The sequence below is a fragment of the Panthera onca genome, chromosome E1 (assembly GCF_046562875.1).
Source record: "Panthera onca isolate mPanOnc1 chromosome E1, mPanOnc1 haplotype 2, whole genome shotgun sequence".
NCBI classification, from domain to species: Eukaryota; Metazoa; Chordata; class Mammalia; order Carnivora; family Felidae; genus Panthera; species Panthera onca.
Genome location: NC_138352.1, coordinates 50,964,993 through 50,980,379, shown reverse-complemented (window position 1 = coordinate 50,980,379; position 15,387 = coordinate 50,964,993). Strand labels below are relative to the sequence as shown.

General features: G+C 41.9%; 1 protein-coding gene across 3 annotated transcripts in view; it reads right to left on the bottom strand.

Annotated features, from left to right (window-relative positions):
• CA10 (carbonic anhydrase 10 (inactive)) overlaps nt 1-15,387 on the bottom strand; it is a 492,279-nt gene that overhangs the window by 86,291 nt on the left and 390,601 nt on the right. The window lies entirely within an intron of this gene.

Below are 15,387 nucleotides of genomic sequence, written 5' to 3'. Positions count from 1 at the left end.
AAGCAATCTACATGCACTCATGACCCTAGGCCCACAGCTTTCCTCTCTCTTCCCACCACAAGGAGTGCTGTCTCTTAGCACAGAACTCAATAAGAAAGACTGTCAATGTCGCCTTACTAGAACAGAAACTCCCCGAGGATATGGACTGTTCATTATTCACATTTGAACTCAACGGCTGGCAAAATTTTTCACACACTGAAAACTCAAATATGTGTCTACGAGGAATAAATGCAACTCATTATACAGAGTTTTTGGATTTTTCATTATTTTGAATTAGTCATTCTTGTGTTTCCTTGATGAGGAAGTTATTAAACACACCAATCAGACTTTGTCAGACCCTGTGATGCAAGAATTTTTTCTTCCTTGTTGGGCTCCCTTTCTGAACTCATTGGCTATTATTTCCTGGTAGAAATGTTTTGTAAATCTGGCCAGAAAAGCAACAGGGACTTGAGCAAGGTTAAGGGATTAACATGTATTTGCATGGAAGCAAATCATACTACAGCTAGGGAAGTAGCTGGTTTTGCAAATTTAACCCTGATCCCCAGCTCTTAACTCAAGCAAACATTCTTGTATTCTTTTCTGTTGAAAAAGAAATTGAATATATGCCAGTATGAAAAAAAAATGCATCTTCGATATTAAAGGTCCACTGTAAATGAACTTTTCTTTTAATTAAAATGAGCACCAAAATTAAATAATATAACCTACAATGCTGAACAAGCTATGCTTCTGCCTAAGAAAGCCATGCATTTCTCACCTGTTGGCATTTCCAGAACACTAATAATGAGAAACCTATCCCAATGGGGATATTCTGGACTTTGAAATTCAAAAGGCTTTTGGAGAGTGTCCTGTATCCAGGACTCTTTAAGAAGTTAAGTCAACACAAGAGACAGAATAATCTTTGGGTTGTTGCAGTGCCTTGGAAGGGACAGAGATTAGAGACACTTGTCGTAAGCTAATCACCTGTGCCCAGATAAGATGGTCCCTGACCGAGGTTGGGCAACAGTGAGCTAGGATGATTGGTCCCACTGGATGCCTCACTCGACAGGCTTAATACCAAGAAAGTGAAAGTGGTTCCAAGTCAGTGAGTAATTGTGAACAATGTAAACAATTCTTTCTTTTCTTGCTCTGAGTTCTGAAAACTGACAGGCAAGAGGTGAGGACACTGTAAAGGTCCACTGATTATGTTAGAAATGTTCCCATTTTGGGCGGGTGGGGGAGAGTCCTTATTTTAACTATTCTGTTCCATTGTTAGACCACATCCCTCCCAAGCCTGCATATTTTACCCAAGACATCTCATCAGCCCACTACTGGAGAAGACAACAGATAGAGAGGGAAGGGGCTGGGAACAAACATTCTTGATGCACATTCCCTTGTTTTACCCGAACCACAACCCTCTGAGGTTGGTATTGTTGTCACCACTTTTCTCATCTTGGAGGAGCCAAAATATTTTTGAAGGGCACACAGTAAGTGGCAGAGCTGGCATGTAAATGTGTTTGCTTGATGTCAATCCCTGGGAAACTTATTTGAGCCCACCCTGTGATTTATGTATTGGCAGAAAGGGAGGAGAGGGAGAGCAATGCCAGCAGCCAGGAAGGTGAGTGACATGGTTGTGATGTGCCACTGACGTCCCTGTGCTCAGTCAGATTGTTGTTGACAATCACGAGATGCTAAATTCTTTGAGAACACATTATGGGCTGACTACAGTTATTCTTTCTATTAACAGGTGATATTCCTATTTGTCTGGGATGCTCTCAGCCTATGTGAGCCACATTCATACTTCTCTTTCAAGATCTTGCTCATGTCTGAAAGCCTTCTCTAACCCCTAGATTTGCATCCAATGTATCATGTGGACTTCATTGGGCTGAGCAGAAAAAAAAAAATGATGTTCCCCATCACAGTTGACATTTTTGCAGGTGTCTATGTGGCTTACAGTGACCGCCTTCTCCATGTAATTGCTTTCCCTCCCATAGGGGCAGGTCCCCCAAGACCTGTTTGTCTACATGACCCCACCCCACATGCATAGCTGGTTGGGTCAGAGAGGACATCAGATGTAGGTTGAACAAATCAAACCTCTTCTTTGGAGAATATGGAATTGGGATGAAGAGCCAGTGAGTCCAGGATGGTCTTGATCCCAGGGGGTGTAAACTTGGGGGCTTAAGGGGGGGTCATGTATGTGCTTCACATGCACAGAAAATCAGAAAAAAAGGACAGCTTCTGGAGAGAATGAGAATAAAGTGACCATACGGAGATAAGAAGTAGGGTTGGAGTAGTTCCTGGGGTCATGATCTTGTTTCAGTTCTGGATTCCAGTCTCTTCGCTGGCTCAGGTGACCTTGAGTCCTATGACATATCCTAGAGGCCTTCCATAGATTGCCCTTGTAGCGTAACTTAGCTTAACTCACTTGAGTGAGTTCCTGTTACATGTATCCCAAGCACCACACCTAAGATGCCCTCGGGAAGCTGAACTCCAATGAGGACAGTGGCCGGGTTTCTTCACCCATGCAGCCCTAGGCTGGAAAACTTCTCTGCTCAACTCCATGTGTCTCTGTTGAATTGCACTAACTGATAATACAGCTTTTGTATCTAAGAGATAGAGCTAATACTACCTGGCCCTCCTCCAAACTGTCATATGCTCCAGGAAATTAAAAGAATTGAAACCCAGGGTTGGTTGATTTCACTGAAAGACAGGACTTCGTCTCACTGTTCCATCTCGTTTTCAGTTTGAGAAGGCAGGTGCAGTGAAAGCTGAAAAGCACCCAAAAAAGAGAACAGCAGGAGAAAAGTGACAAGCGAGACAAGCTACGAAGGGGTTTGTTTTGTTCTGTGTGCTTTGGAATCAACTTGTTCTTTAATTAAGGGGAGAAAAATCACCCTCCAGCTAGTAAAGACACCCCTAAGAAAATTAAAATAATGTAAATCAAGCTAAATGAATACTCTAGGAGCAACATTAGAGCTTGGTGGGATTGAGCGTTGCAAAGCCTGCAACTGTGTTTTGGAGCAGGAACACTCTCCCTTTTGTTTGAAGGCAAAGAGGACTAAATGCTGATGCCAACAGGGATTTACAGAGGAATTTAAGGTGACAGAATCTTCTGGCTGTTCTGGCTCTCTAAAGACCAGAATTGAAACAAAGCCTAAGTGGATGATGATGATAATTCCTGGGGTTTCTTCCTAGGGGTGTTCAGTGTAGAGAAATCACTTAAATTGTAATTAAAATATACAAAGCAAAATGGTTCAAAGGGAACCTCTAGTTTCTAGTAAAATACTCTACTAACCACAGGAGCATTTCACCTGGGATGTAGCTGGATGACCAAAGCCTTATAGAATGTGCGTGTATGTGTGTGTGTCTGTGTGTGTGTGTGTGTGTGTGTGTGTGTGTGCGCACGCATGCAGGCTTTAGTACTGCGATTGTGGTAACAGGGATACAAGTAGGAGGTTCAACGTTTCAGGCATTATAACAAGTAAAGGTGACATACCCAAGTCAAGAGAACAATTTCAGCCTCAATTTTTGGTGTCACATCAAATGTTTTAATTTCCTAAGCTTTTGCCTTGAAGGAGAATATGATGGTGGTCACTTACATAGTGTATACTTAACTTCTAGTGGCACCTGTCCAATGTAACATACGTTATTGCAGATCTATCTTTCAGACTCTCTACATGGCACAGTGACCCCTCTCTCTGTCAATGTTTATATGCAATGATAAAATTATGCAGGAAGATTTTACTTCCATGAGCCCCTTAGTTCTGGAAGGGCCCTGACAGAGCTACTCCAATCCTTTAATTTTCTGGATTGAGGGGCAGGAGATCCAGAGAGGTTAACCAGCTTGCCCAAGGTCTTCTAAGTGCAAGGTGACCATATGATTCATTGTACAGAGTGAGGCATTTTTGAGAGAAAAGTAGGTGCTATTTCAATGATACCAGGACCAACTGGTTTCAATCCAGACTGCCCTAGGTGCATGAGATCATCCTGTGTAGAGAGCTCAACGTTTGGCCTCAGACCCACAGAGTATGAGAAAATGTTGTACTTGCTGGTGACCTTTAGGGATGGGGAAGGGCGCTCCCAGAGGCCAGGATGGGAATTGCACTTCCTTGCACACGCTCTAGCTGATACTTCCTCCCACACTTCCAAGCTGGTGTTAGCAGGGGCCTGACTGGCCTAGAAGCACTTGTGTATTACAAGAGATGTAATGGTGAGGACAAACACCTCGGCCAGTGGGTGGCTCATCTGCAGCCCTACTTTAGGGGATATTGATATCGATAAGAAGTCAGCAAGCAAAAAAGGTGAAATGTAGGAATTTCACCCCCTGCATGATGTCACTCTGGATTCTTAGATGGAGAGAGGATAGAAATGCTGACCCTGAAAGACAGAGCTTGAAGAAGCATACTGTAGCCAAGAAAAAAAAAAAAAGCTACCATTTTGGAGCACTCACTGTGTGCCAGGCACTGTTCCAAGCACTTGACATACATTGACCTTCCTAATCCTACAAACTACCTTATTGGGTGAACCTGTTCTGTATCCTGATCATGATAATGGTTATGAAAATCTGTATGTGCTGAAGTTCAGAGAACTGTATGCCATGCTAGAGAAGCAGTTAATCTCACTGTGTGATCATTTAAAAAATAAAGTAAAAAAGAAAAGTCTACATACTGTAGGAGTCCATTGATTGAAATTTGAAAAAAGCAAAACCAGAGTGATAGCAGACCAGTGGTTGCCAAGGGTCAGGGTTAGGTGGGGGAGGTGATTGCCGAGAGACATGAGGGCACTTTTCGTGGTGATGAAAGTTCTAGATCATGGTGGTAGTGATGGTTACATGACTATATGTTTATGAAAACACATCAAACTACACAGTTAAAATTGCTGACTTTTATCGTATATAAACTATGCCTCAATAAAGCTGGGGAGGGGAACCCTACGGCACGGGCATCGCTGTTAGTCTCATCAGAGGAAACTGAGACACAAGTAGGTTGAGTAACTTGCCCAAGGTCATAGGTGATAAATGACAAAGCCAGATTCAAACACAGGAATGAATAACTCTGTCGATTTTAACCTCTGCAACTAATCGCTGCTCCTGCAGTCGGTCCCAGCTCCTCAGCTGGGGTAGGAGAACACATCAGCCCTAGACAGAAAGGTGCAACAGGCAGATGTGTGTGGTCCTCACCGAGGACCTTACAGAAACAGTAGTTGCTCTGGGTGGCCATTTGGGTCCACCACAATGATCGTTCCTGAAGCAGACACAGTTATTTGCTTGGAAAAAACTGGAGCAGGGGCACGAGTCCTGACGCAGGTATCTGGTGATCCCTGAGCCTTCCCCTTTTTCCTGGCTGGGAGGGTGATTTAAAACCTCCTGGCTAAGCTCATTTTGCCAAACAGCTCCTGCAGAATCCATTTTTAAGGCTCAATCCAGAAATTTCTAGCTCAGCAAACAGACCCACTGCAAGAAAATGTATTTCCCCAAGCTACCTCTGAGACCAAGGAATATGGTTTCTCATGCTTTGCAGAGGGAAACAGATGTATTTATACACAAACAATACAATACCTTGCTTATTATATTTCAAAGAAGCGAGAGACAAAAACATCACTGTCCATCTGTATGCGATGTCCCCGTTGCTGTCCATCTGAGAGGGGAAGGTGGATGAATCTACAGTCCTCAGCCGGTGCACAAAATGATGCTGTGTTATATTTCCCATTGTAATTTGTGCCACTTGGAGAAATAGGTTCCTGTCTCCCTTTACAGCCAAAGTGCAGGTTATTCCTAAGGCTGATGCAAAACTGGGAGGGGCTGAAATATCATTTCAGGCAACAAACAGGGCACTTGTGATTACAGAGAATGAACTTGCCTATGATCAAGCAGCTACTTGCAAGCAGAATCAGCTAGCTGCTATGACTTGTCCGAGTTCACTCAATGCATAAAGTCAGAGACCTGGGTTCAAATCCTAGCTCTTCCCTGTATGGACCATGTGATTGAAGGCAGGTTATTTAATGTCTCTTTCTTTTCCTTTTTGTGAAGTGGTGCTTATGAATGCTAGCTCACAGGCTTGTTGTGAGCATTGGGTGTGATAAGGCACTGAGCATGCCTGGGTCATTTATGTGCTCAGTAGATGAAAGCCGGTGGTAGTAATCATATGGGTACATTGTGATTATCTTTATGTGTCTTATCTGCAAAGATTCTGGAACAGATGACTGGCACAGCACTTTACAGCTTCAAAGGCCCTATCATAGGAGTGCTTTTTCACACTGCACAATCACCTTATCATGTATGTAGGCCTGGCATTATTAAACCCATATCGAGAGTTTAAAAAGGTGAAGGAAGGCTAAGCGATTTGCCCAGTTCTGCCCTTACTGAGATCACACAGCTAGTGAGTGACAGAATGGGGTCTTGAAGGCAGATCTTTTAAGCCAAAATGTTGCCCTCTATCCGGTGGCACAAGAGTCTGACTCCCAGGCCAACATCCCTTCCCCATGGTGTGCTGGTCTTTGCTTCCCAGCAGCCCTCTTCTGGGCCAAGCAACCACTGCTCTTGGAAACTGCCTCTAACAAGCTGATCCAATGAATAATCATGAGAGCAATCTTACTGTTGCCCTTTTACTGCTGAGATGGGGACAGATTTATAGAGGCTGACTCTGGCTGGTATTTGGGGATGGATAATTACCTTCACTTACTATATCCTAGGTTGCTTCGGCTAAATATTTACTGCCCAGAATTCTGCCCTTTCCAACCAATTCTGAACACGAGCTTGCCACAGGCAACTAAGTGGCATAATTCATTTGGGGCGATCATAAATCTAAGGCTTCCACCAGAAATGATGCAAAAAATTAATGGAACATGAAATCAAGTAAATGGAATTGAGTACAGTAATTAGTTCATATTTTAATCCTCAGGTCTGTTTATTATCCGTCAACTGGTGAGCAATTAAGTCAGCACCATTGAGATGATTAGCTTTGTTTTAGCAAAAGTTTATCGATATGTCAGAGCAAATGAATCTGGGGGTTTTAAACGGTTTTATTTTGAATTGTATAGGAGCACATCCATGGAGCGGCTAGACATCTAATGATTTAATTTTGCAATATTATTATCTAGATCACTTATATTTAATATTACTGAGCTGTTCTAGATGGTTATTAGGGAGAGCGGAAGGAATGGGGGATTCAAACTGTAGAAAAGCATGGCTTAATCTTAGGTTCTCATGAATGCCTTTTCCTATTAAAACCAAAAAAAGGATCTTTAAAGGAATTTTACTTTCTATTTTAGTCTTCCAGTCTTTTGTTTCCACATTTCTTGCAATTGGGCACTATTATGGTTCTCACATTGGTGGTATTTTTGTTGGGAGCGATGCAGTGACTTCTAGATCCATTTCCTCATGGATGCTTATGAGTGCTCATGTTTGTAAAATAATTTGCCAATAGCTTTACCTTTTGGAGGTTGGCTGTAAAAACATCTTTGTGATGGGTTCTGCTCACTAAGGCAGGAAATCTGATTACCAAGCTACACCTCCTCTATGGGGCAACTAAACCAGATGGTCTAGAAAAGGGCCTGTTGAATCTTGGGATTCAATATAATTTAAACTTTTATTTGAAAAATTTAAAGCACAAACTAGGGGTCTAAAAACTTGGGTTCTGGTCCTAATTCTGCCACTGACTAACTCTGCCAGTGACTTTGGCCAGGTCTCTTGTCTTCTCTGGTATCTGATTTTTCTTTTGTACAGGAAGTAGGTTGGAGGAGATGACCTCCGTGGGGCCTCAATTTTAACACTTCAGATGGAGGCTTTGAGCAGACTTGTTATTTCCAATAGCAGTTGTATATTTGGAGGTGGGAGATGTGATCTTTGGTGGAACATCTACACATTTTAATGAACTGTTGACAGTGGTCGGAATGGTCGTGAATGGGTCATTCTTACTTCACACATTTCTTTTTCCAACTGATTTTATTCCTGTGGCTTTGGAAATGGATGGAAAAAGTACAGCTAGTTCACAAAAGTGCTGGACCCAGTACTCATCCCCCACTACAATGTCGTTAGTTACTACATAATGGAAGGCCACATTCAACACTTGTAAAGCTGTAGCAGTGATGGTGTCCATGGTGACAGGTTCCATGCTGAAACTTGATCAAGTCCCAGTTAATGCCTGCCTCTAACAATGTCTTTGTAATATAATACCTCCTTCCCTGCTTTAGACAGGACACCAGGGGGGGAGATTAGAGTCAAACAGAGGAGGAGGATGGTGGATGTCACAATGCCATCCTGGCAGGACCAGGTCAGGGTTATGATGCAGGTTAGGACGGGAGTCGATGAGATAATGAGTTGACTTCAGCAAGCTGTCTTTAAATGCAGTGTCTTCTCTCTTTGGCTGCCCCATGATGTCCATCTAAAATTGCAATCCAGAGAGCTGCTGACTTGATTGGGTTGTCCCTTCCCAGAAGTAATTAGAAGAACGTCCAAAGGGAAGACTCTTTATCCTGGATCACAGTCCTCATCTGCTTGCTGGTATCATCATAATATGCCCTACCACTCTCTGGGCTTCTGCCTTCTATTTGTTGTGCCTCTCAAAGGCCAGTTTGCTCACTCTGAATGGGACTGGCTCCTGGGATCCAGAACTTTGGCTGCTAGCATTGGCAAAGACATGTTCCCTGGTCTGATCCTGGGAGTAATTACAGTGTGAAATGAGCAATCTAAATGAATTATTCTAGCACACTGGCTATCAATTGTCCCATTCCTCCTCCCAGGTACCCTGAAGAATTCACTTACTCCATATTTGTGAATAATTTAACATAAAATGTCTAGAACTTCTGTTGATATTGACATTAACTTTATAAGGTTTGCCATTATGACAACAGAATTTAATTCACTATATACTGGGCATAATTTAGGCACTATGAAAGTTGCAATATTTTAAATTATTTTCAATATACTCATTCAATTTTTTTGATCAATAGTATCTATCAAGTGCCTGTAACATGTATGGGGAGACAGTAACAAGTAGAACTTACTTTGTGCCTGCAGGGAGCTAACAGTCTGGGAAGTTAGGGTCTTCTGCATGGCCTATATATAGGTCTTTGAATTCCCCCACTGGGATAAGGCCCAGAGTAGGTAAGCAGTCATCATTATGGGGTTTATGGTTAAACCCTGGCTTATGTTAAGCAATGTTATGAATCAGAAGACCTGAGCTAAGCTGAACCTCAATCATTTATTGTCTGGATGGTGTTGGACCTTAGTTTCTCCAGGTAAGAAGAAGATAATACTAAGGGCAACTTCACTGAGCTAGTGTTTGGTGATTAAATGGGAGAATTTATGTTGTGCCATAAATTCTCAGAGTAAAAGCCAAAGTCCATACAAAGTCCAGGCAAAGAGGACATGCTATGCAGCAGCCTCACTCCACTCTTGCCTCTCTTGACTTCTCATGCCCTATCACTTACCCTGTGCTCATGCTGCTCCCCCTTTTTTCCAGAACATTGACACCTCTCTCCCACTTCAAAGCCATGGTTCTGGCTGTTACCTCTTCCTGCAATGTCCTTCCCCTAAATATCTCTATGGCAACCTCATAAATGTCATCCTCTCCATACAGCTTACACTGACCACCCTTTTTACCCTTGTAATTCACTACCTCCACTCCTCATGCTCTGATACCTCCCCACCCTATTTCTTTTCCCATAGAATTTATCATATTCTAACTTACCATACACATTTACTCATTTATTATGTTTATTATTTATTATTTGTCCATTCTCACTAGACTGGAAGCACCATACAGGAAGGATTTTTATCTGTTTTCTTCACTGTAGCACATGGTAGGCACTCAATCAATATTTGTTAACTGAATGAATGAATGAATGAATGAAAGCAAATCACAAAGCATGTAGAAAACAATGGCCGGATATTAGCAGTGAGATTCCATAGGCACCTGTGGATGTGACTGAGCAAGTTCTGGATTGTGTTGCATACTAATGTTTTCTCTTTCTTTTCTTTCTTCTCTCTCTCTTTCTTCCCTCCCTCCATACCTTCCTTCCTCCCTCCCTCTTTCTTCACTCCCTCCCTCCTTCCTTTTGTCCTTTCTTCCTTCTTCCTTCCTTCCTTCCTTTCCTTCTCTTTCTTTCTTTCTTGCTTGCTTCTTTTTCTTTCTTTTCCTTCCTTCCTTTCCTTTTATTTCTCTTTCTTTCTTTCTTTCTTTCTTTCTTTCTTTCTTTCTTTCCTTTTCCTTCCTCCCTCCCTCCCTCTTTCTCTCTCTCTCTCTTTCTTAAGCAGGCTTCACACCCAGCATGGGGCCCAAAGCATGCTTGAACTGAAGACCTTGAGATCAAGACCTGAGCTGAGATCAAGAGTAGGACGCTCAACCAACTGAGTCACTTAGGTGCCCCTATGTTGCATAGTAATTGATTCAAGTCTGTGCCTTGTTCCTCCAGGGTAACACTTAACAGTTCAATCCTTTTGTGTTCTTTGCCACATTGAGGATAGGGTTAGGTTAGTACCTTGTTACTACATTTTGAATTTCTCAAAGCATAATCCTTTCTCAAAGAAAGCCCAGAATACACCTTAGTGGCTACTGTGAACTAAAATACTCTTCCTCTTTTCCAGTTTCTAATAGAATTTGATGTTTTGGACAACCTTTATTGAAACACTCCATCTTCAATTTAAATGAGGCTTTATATTTGTGGTATAGTCAACAAGACAACACATCCAAAATTCCAGGGGAAAAGCCTATGAGTTTTGAATTCCTAGGAGCCAATAGTCGACTGAGTTATGGATTCAATGATTGAATGACTCATTCCACAAACATCAATTAAGCACCCACTGTATGTTGGGTACTGTGCTAGGTGTATGGTATACAAGATGAATAGCAAAAAAAATCCCCTGCCCTTAAGGAGTTTACCAAGATCATTTATCTTTCATTCAGTAAACACTTAATGAATCTGCCCTCATGTGTTAGACAATGTCCAAGGTGCTAGGAATACAGTGATGATCAGGTACAATCTCTATCAACAAAGAACTACAGTTCCAAGACAAGTGAGAGTGAACAGTTATAAAATCTACAGTGATGGGCAACTTAATAGGTTGGGGTCAGCAACATTTTTCTGTAAAAGACCAGATATTTTGTAAATATATTGGCTTTTGCAGGCCACACATGATCTCTGTTACATATTCTTCTTCTGTTTCAAAAAAAAACAGTCCAGGGGCGCCTGGGTGGCTCAGTTGGTTAAGTGTTCAACTTCGGCTCAGATCATGATCTCATGGTTCATGAGTTCAACCCCTGTGTTGGGCTGTGTGCTGATAGCACTGAGCCTGCTTGGGATTCTCTCTCTCTCTGCTTCTCTTCCCTCCCTCCCTCCCTCCCTCTCTCTCAAAACAAACAAACAAACAAACAAACATACAAAACAATCCTTTAAAAATGTAAACCATTCTTAGCTACACCACTGAATTTGGTTCATGAGCTACAGTTTATGGACTGTTGAAGTAAATAAATATAGAGGATTCTCTGGAAGTCAAGAAAGGAAATAACACGTTCCTGGCTCAGTCAAGGGAAGGAGGCTTGGAATGCTGTGGGAGTTGGCGGGGGGTAGGGCTGTGCTGGAATGAGGCAGAGTGAGATAAAGCTGGCCTTCAGGACAGAGGAAACACCTTTACCATGGCACTCAAGTAGCTCTTCCATACGTATTACCATGTACCTGTTATTCTTAAACATCCTAGTTCTCATTCCCCTTCAAAACTCCACTTGTACCAATGAACATCTCTACTAGGAGGTCCCAGCCTCCCAGCAAAGTGCTAATTAGATTGCCTGAGTACTTCCCCCCAGAGCCATGTTCAATAACTAACGGGGCCCTGGTTCTCAGTTATGTGTTCCTCAGCACTTTTCATACTCTAGCACACTTCAGGACAATTTGGTGTTGCTTATTACTACAAATTTGTATGTCTTTAGTGAAGCCAGTCTCTAAAGAAGGTAAATAATCCATTCCTTTAAGGGGACAGGGCCTGCATTTCTCAGTTGTTTGCACGGAGATAACTGCTTTCCCTACTCTGGTTCAGAGTAGGGAAACAAACAAACAAACATATGACTTTTATTCCCCCTTTTAATTAAACAATCTTATATACATTACCATAGCAATAGCTGTGGACTGCTTCCCTTGCTCGGATGTGTTTGGGCCGAATCAGTGACTCAAGAGGCTGAGCCTGGAACGGCTGCCATGTTTTTCTGCCTCACCTTCACGGGAGCAGCAACTATGTCAGGCCACACAGGTGTCCATCCATCCTCTCCTTAACACAATCCTGAGAGGGCTATTTCATAATCCCCTGCCAGGACAATCCTCAAATATAACCCATGTTACCCTGTATTTTAACTATATGTATCCCTCAATAGACTGTCTGCTTCTCTGGGCAGGAGCTGGGCTGTGGAGCTCAGCACACAGCAGAGGCAGTAGAGGCAGGTGAAGAGTGGATGAAATAAATGGGAGGATCTGGTACAGGTATCCTGTAAAGTGGCTGGTAGGAATCTCCCTATGCTCCCTTACTTCTCTGGAAAGAACAGCTTAAGGAAGATTTTTAAAATGAGTATTTCCAATCTGCACTCGATAAGAAAGATTCTTTTTGTCTAGCCTCACTACTAGAACTTGATCCATAGACAGGGTTCTTTTCAAATATTATCTTTTGCCTGGTTAATGTATTTGTTTCTTTTCATAAATACCCTACTTTATAGTGGACATTAATCTAACCACTTAGACATGATTAGCAAGCTAAGGGTCTTACTTATTAAAAACGGTTAATTTTCCCTTCTTAAAAAAAATTGAGACATTTGAATCCCTGAATATGCTCATTTATCACCAACCCCCAACAAGGCATCCAGGAGTTCTCCATGTAGGACATGAATAATTTTTATAAAAATGCAGTTGCTGACTGTGTCGTACATCCACACAGCTTTATAAAACAAAGCAAATGATTACCATCAATTACAATAACCTCACTAGACAAGACTGCAATTAATCTACAGCTCTTCAGATAACGACTGTTGTGCTGTGCCAAGGAAAATGCCTGGCATTAATTGACTTATCACGATCAGCAATGATAGATGGGACAGATGGCAATGTGATTATTCATTGTCAACAAAATAAACACATGCTCTGTTGCGAGAAGTGTCTACTTGGGTCCTCTCAGAGGATAGCCAGAAACAGAGACCAAAGGTAGCTTTGAACATAGCACAAAATAAAAGTAAGACATGAACCTACAGGATGGGACATAATTACTTTAACTGGGGCTAACACTCAGTGGAATCCGACTGGAGGACCTTTTCTATAAGGAAATCATAGATTGTGTGGAATTTCAGCACTAGACGATGCATGACAGCTAGTAGTCTACTTGTTCATTGGGATATGAGTCACTTTAATGAAGTCCTCAAATTCCACTCCATGCTTAATAATTCCAGTGATGGGAATTCACTATTTTCAGAGGCAAACTCATTCCATCGATGGATAGCTCTCATTGTTAGAACACATATTTATTTAGCTGAACTCCATCTTTCCAGGATTTTCATCCATGGACCCTAAGTTTTTTCCTTTACATCACAGAGAAGATGCCAGACTTTTCTTGTTCACTAAACTGTTTTAAATATCTCAAAAGCCAATACCTAGCCACATGACATCGTTTTGATGCTTCCAACGTTCTGATTTCTTGCACCTAAATCCACACCGGTTTAGAGACCACTCATACTGAGGGGCTTGGAATGAATTGTAACACAGATGATGTGGTCTGCCTCGGACAAGGTGTAACAGTACTTATGCTGAGGCCAATACTCTGGCTTGCTTTGGGGTAATGGCTGTGTATGGCTGTCCTGCTTGGGAAGCTGTTCCCCCAAATCCCACCAGCCTAGAAAGCACCTCAGCTCTGCCATTTGCAATGACACCTGGGTACCCTTTTTAATTTTTGTGCAGTATGGTTTTATTGATTAAGTCCTCATTGTTTAGAAAACTGGGGTAATTCAGGCAGAGCCTGAGCTAAAATTGGCACAGTGGTCACTAACCAAAATCTCTTGGGGGAATTTTTTACAAATGCTCATACCTGGACCCCACTCCCAGAGACTCTGATTCAATTGCCTTAGGGAAGGGTTTGAATGTAAATATTTTGACAGTGTTCCCCAGTTAATTCTGATTTGCAACTCTGTTTAGATGCTTTATTCACTGAGTGTACTACTGAGAGAGTGCTTCACAAACCTAATAATCGACTCTCCTGGGGCATTAAAAATGCAGATTCCTTGGAGTGTCTGATACCTGTGGTCTGGGATTTCTAGGAAAACAAATACTCTGAGAGATCAAATTGTGATATATTTCCCTTAAGGATTCTGGAAACACTCATTTATTCCAAAATTGTAGTGTCCATACAAATTATAAAGCACCCTTATTACACATTGAAGAAAAAGAGCAATTCTAAGGAATGCTAAAACGTATAGATTTTGGCCAAGTAACCACCTACAGACTTTCACTCATTCATTTCATAAATTCATTAATACATTAATTTTTAGATAAGGATCAGAATAGAACAGTTCAGTGAGGGAGAAAGGCAAAGAAATAAAAGCAAATAAATGAGCAAGGAAGCCAACAATAAAATAGTTATAAATATTAAAATAATATGTATTTAAAAAGGAAGCATTTATCTAATTTAGAATAGTCTGTAATTCAGACTGGCAGTCTCTAGTCACTCTCAATTCGTGGATTTTCGCCCTGCTTTCATCACATTCCCTGCTAAACTCTAGCTCAGAATCTAAAACTCCAGGGAGTTTTTCCATTAAGGTGCCTTTGGCAGACACCCCTAATCGATCCTAGCATGTTTTCCCTACAGATCCAGGAAGGAGGCTCATTCCTGCTCAACCCTGTCCTCCTGCAGCCATTACTAATCGATCACAAGTGAGCTCTACCAGCCGCGTCCCCAATAAGCAAGGCCCTGACACACCTGGTGCCCTTAGTAGTCCCGCATTTCCCGCTTTATCTTTGTTGTTATCCACTCTTGAGTGCTCCAAGTGTTCCTTACATCTGGAATCCTACTTAATTTTCCAAAATAACCTTGAGAGTTATCTAAACTCGGCCTCAGACGGATCAAGAAACCATCTCAAGATCACCCAGTAAGCGTGCATCAAAGCAGGAGGTACAAACCCAGGTTCTTTGACTCCAAAGCTTATGTTCTTATAAATGATCCTACACTGCCTCTCTTCTCAGTCCAGTTCAGAGGGCACTTCCTCTGGGACTTCTCCTGACCCCTTCAGGTGAGTTGTGAGTTGGCCAGGGTCCCTCTACACCTCCAGAACAGAAGGGCACTATACTTTAATAGTTTCAATGATTTGAATAATGATTTGCATGAATGAATCAAACCTTTGAGCTCCTCTGTGGTAGGAGCTTTGTCTTTTTTTTTTTTTTTTTTTTTAA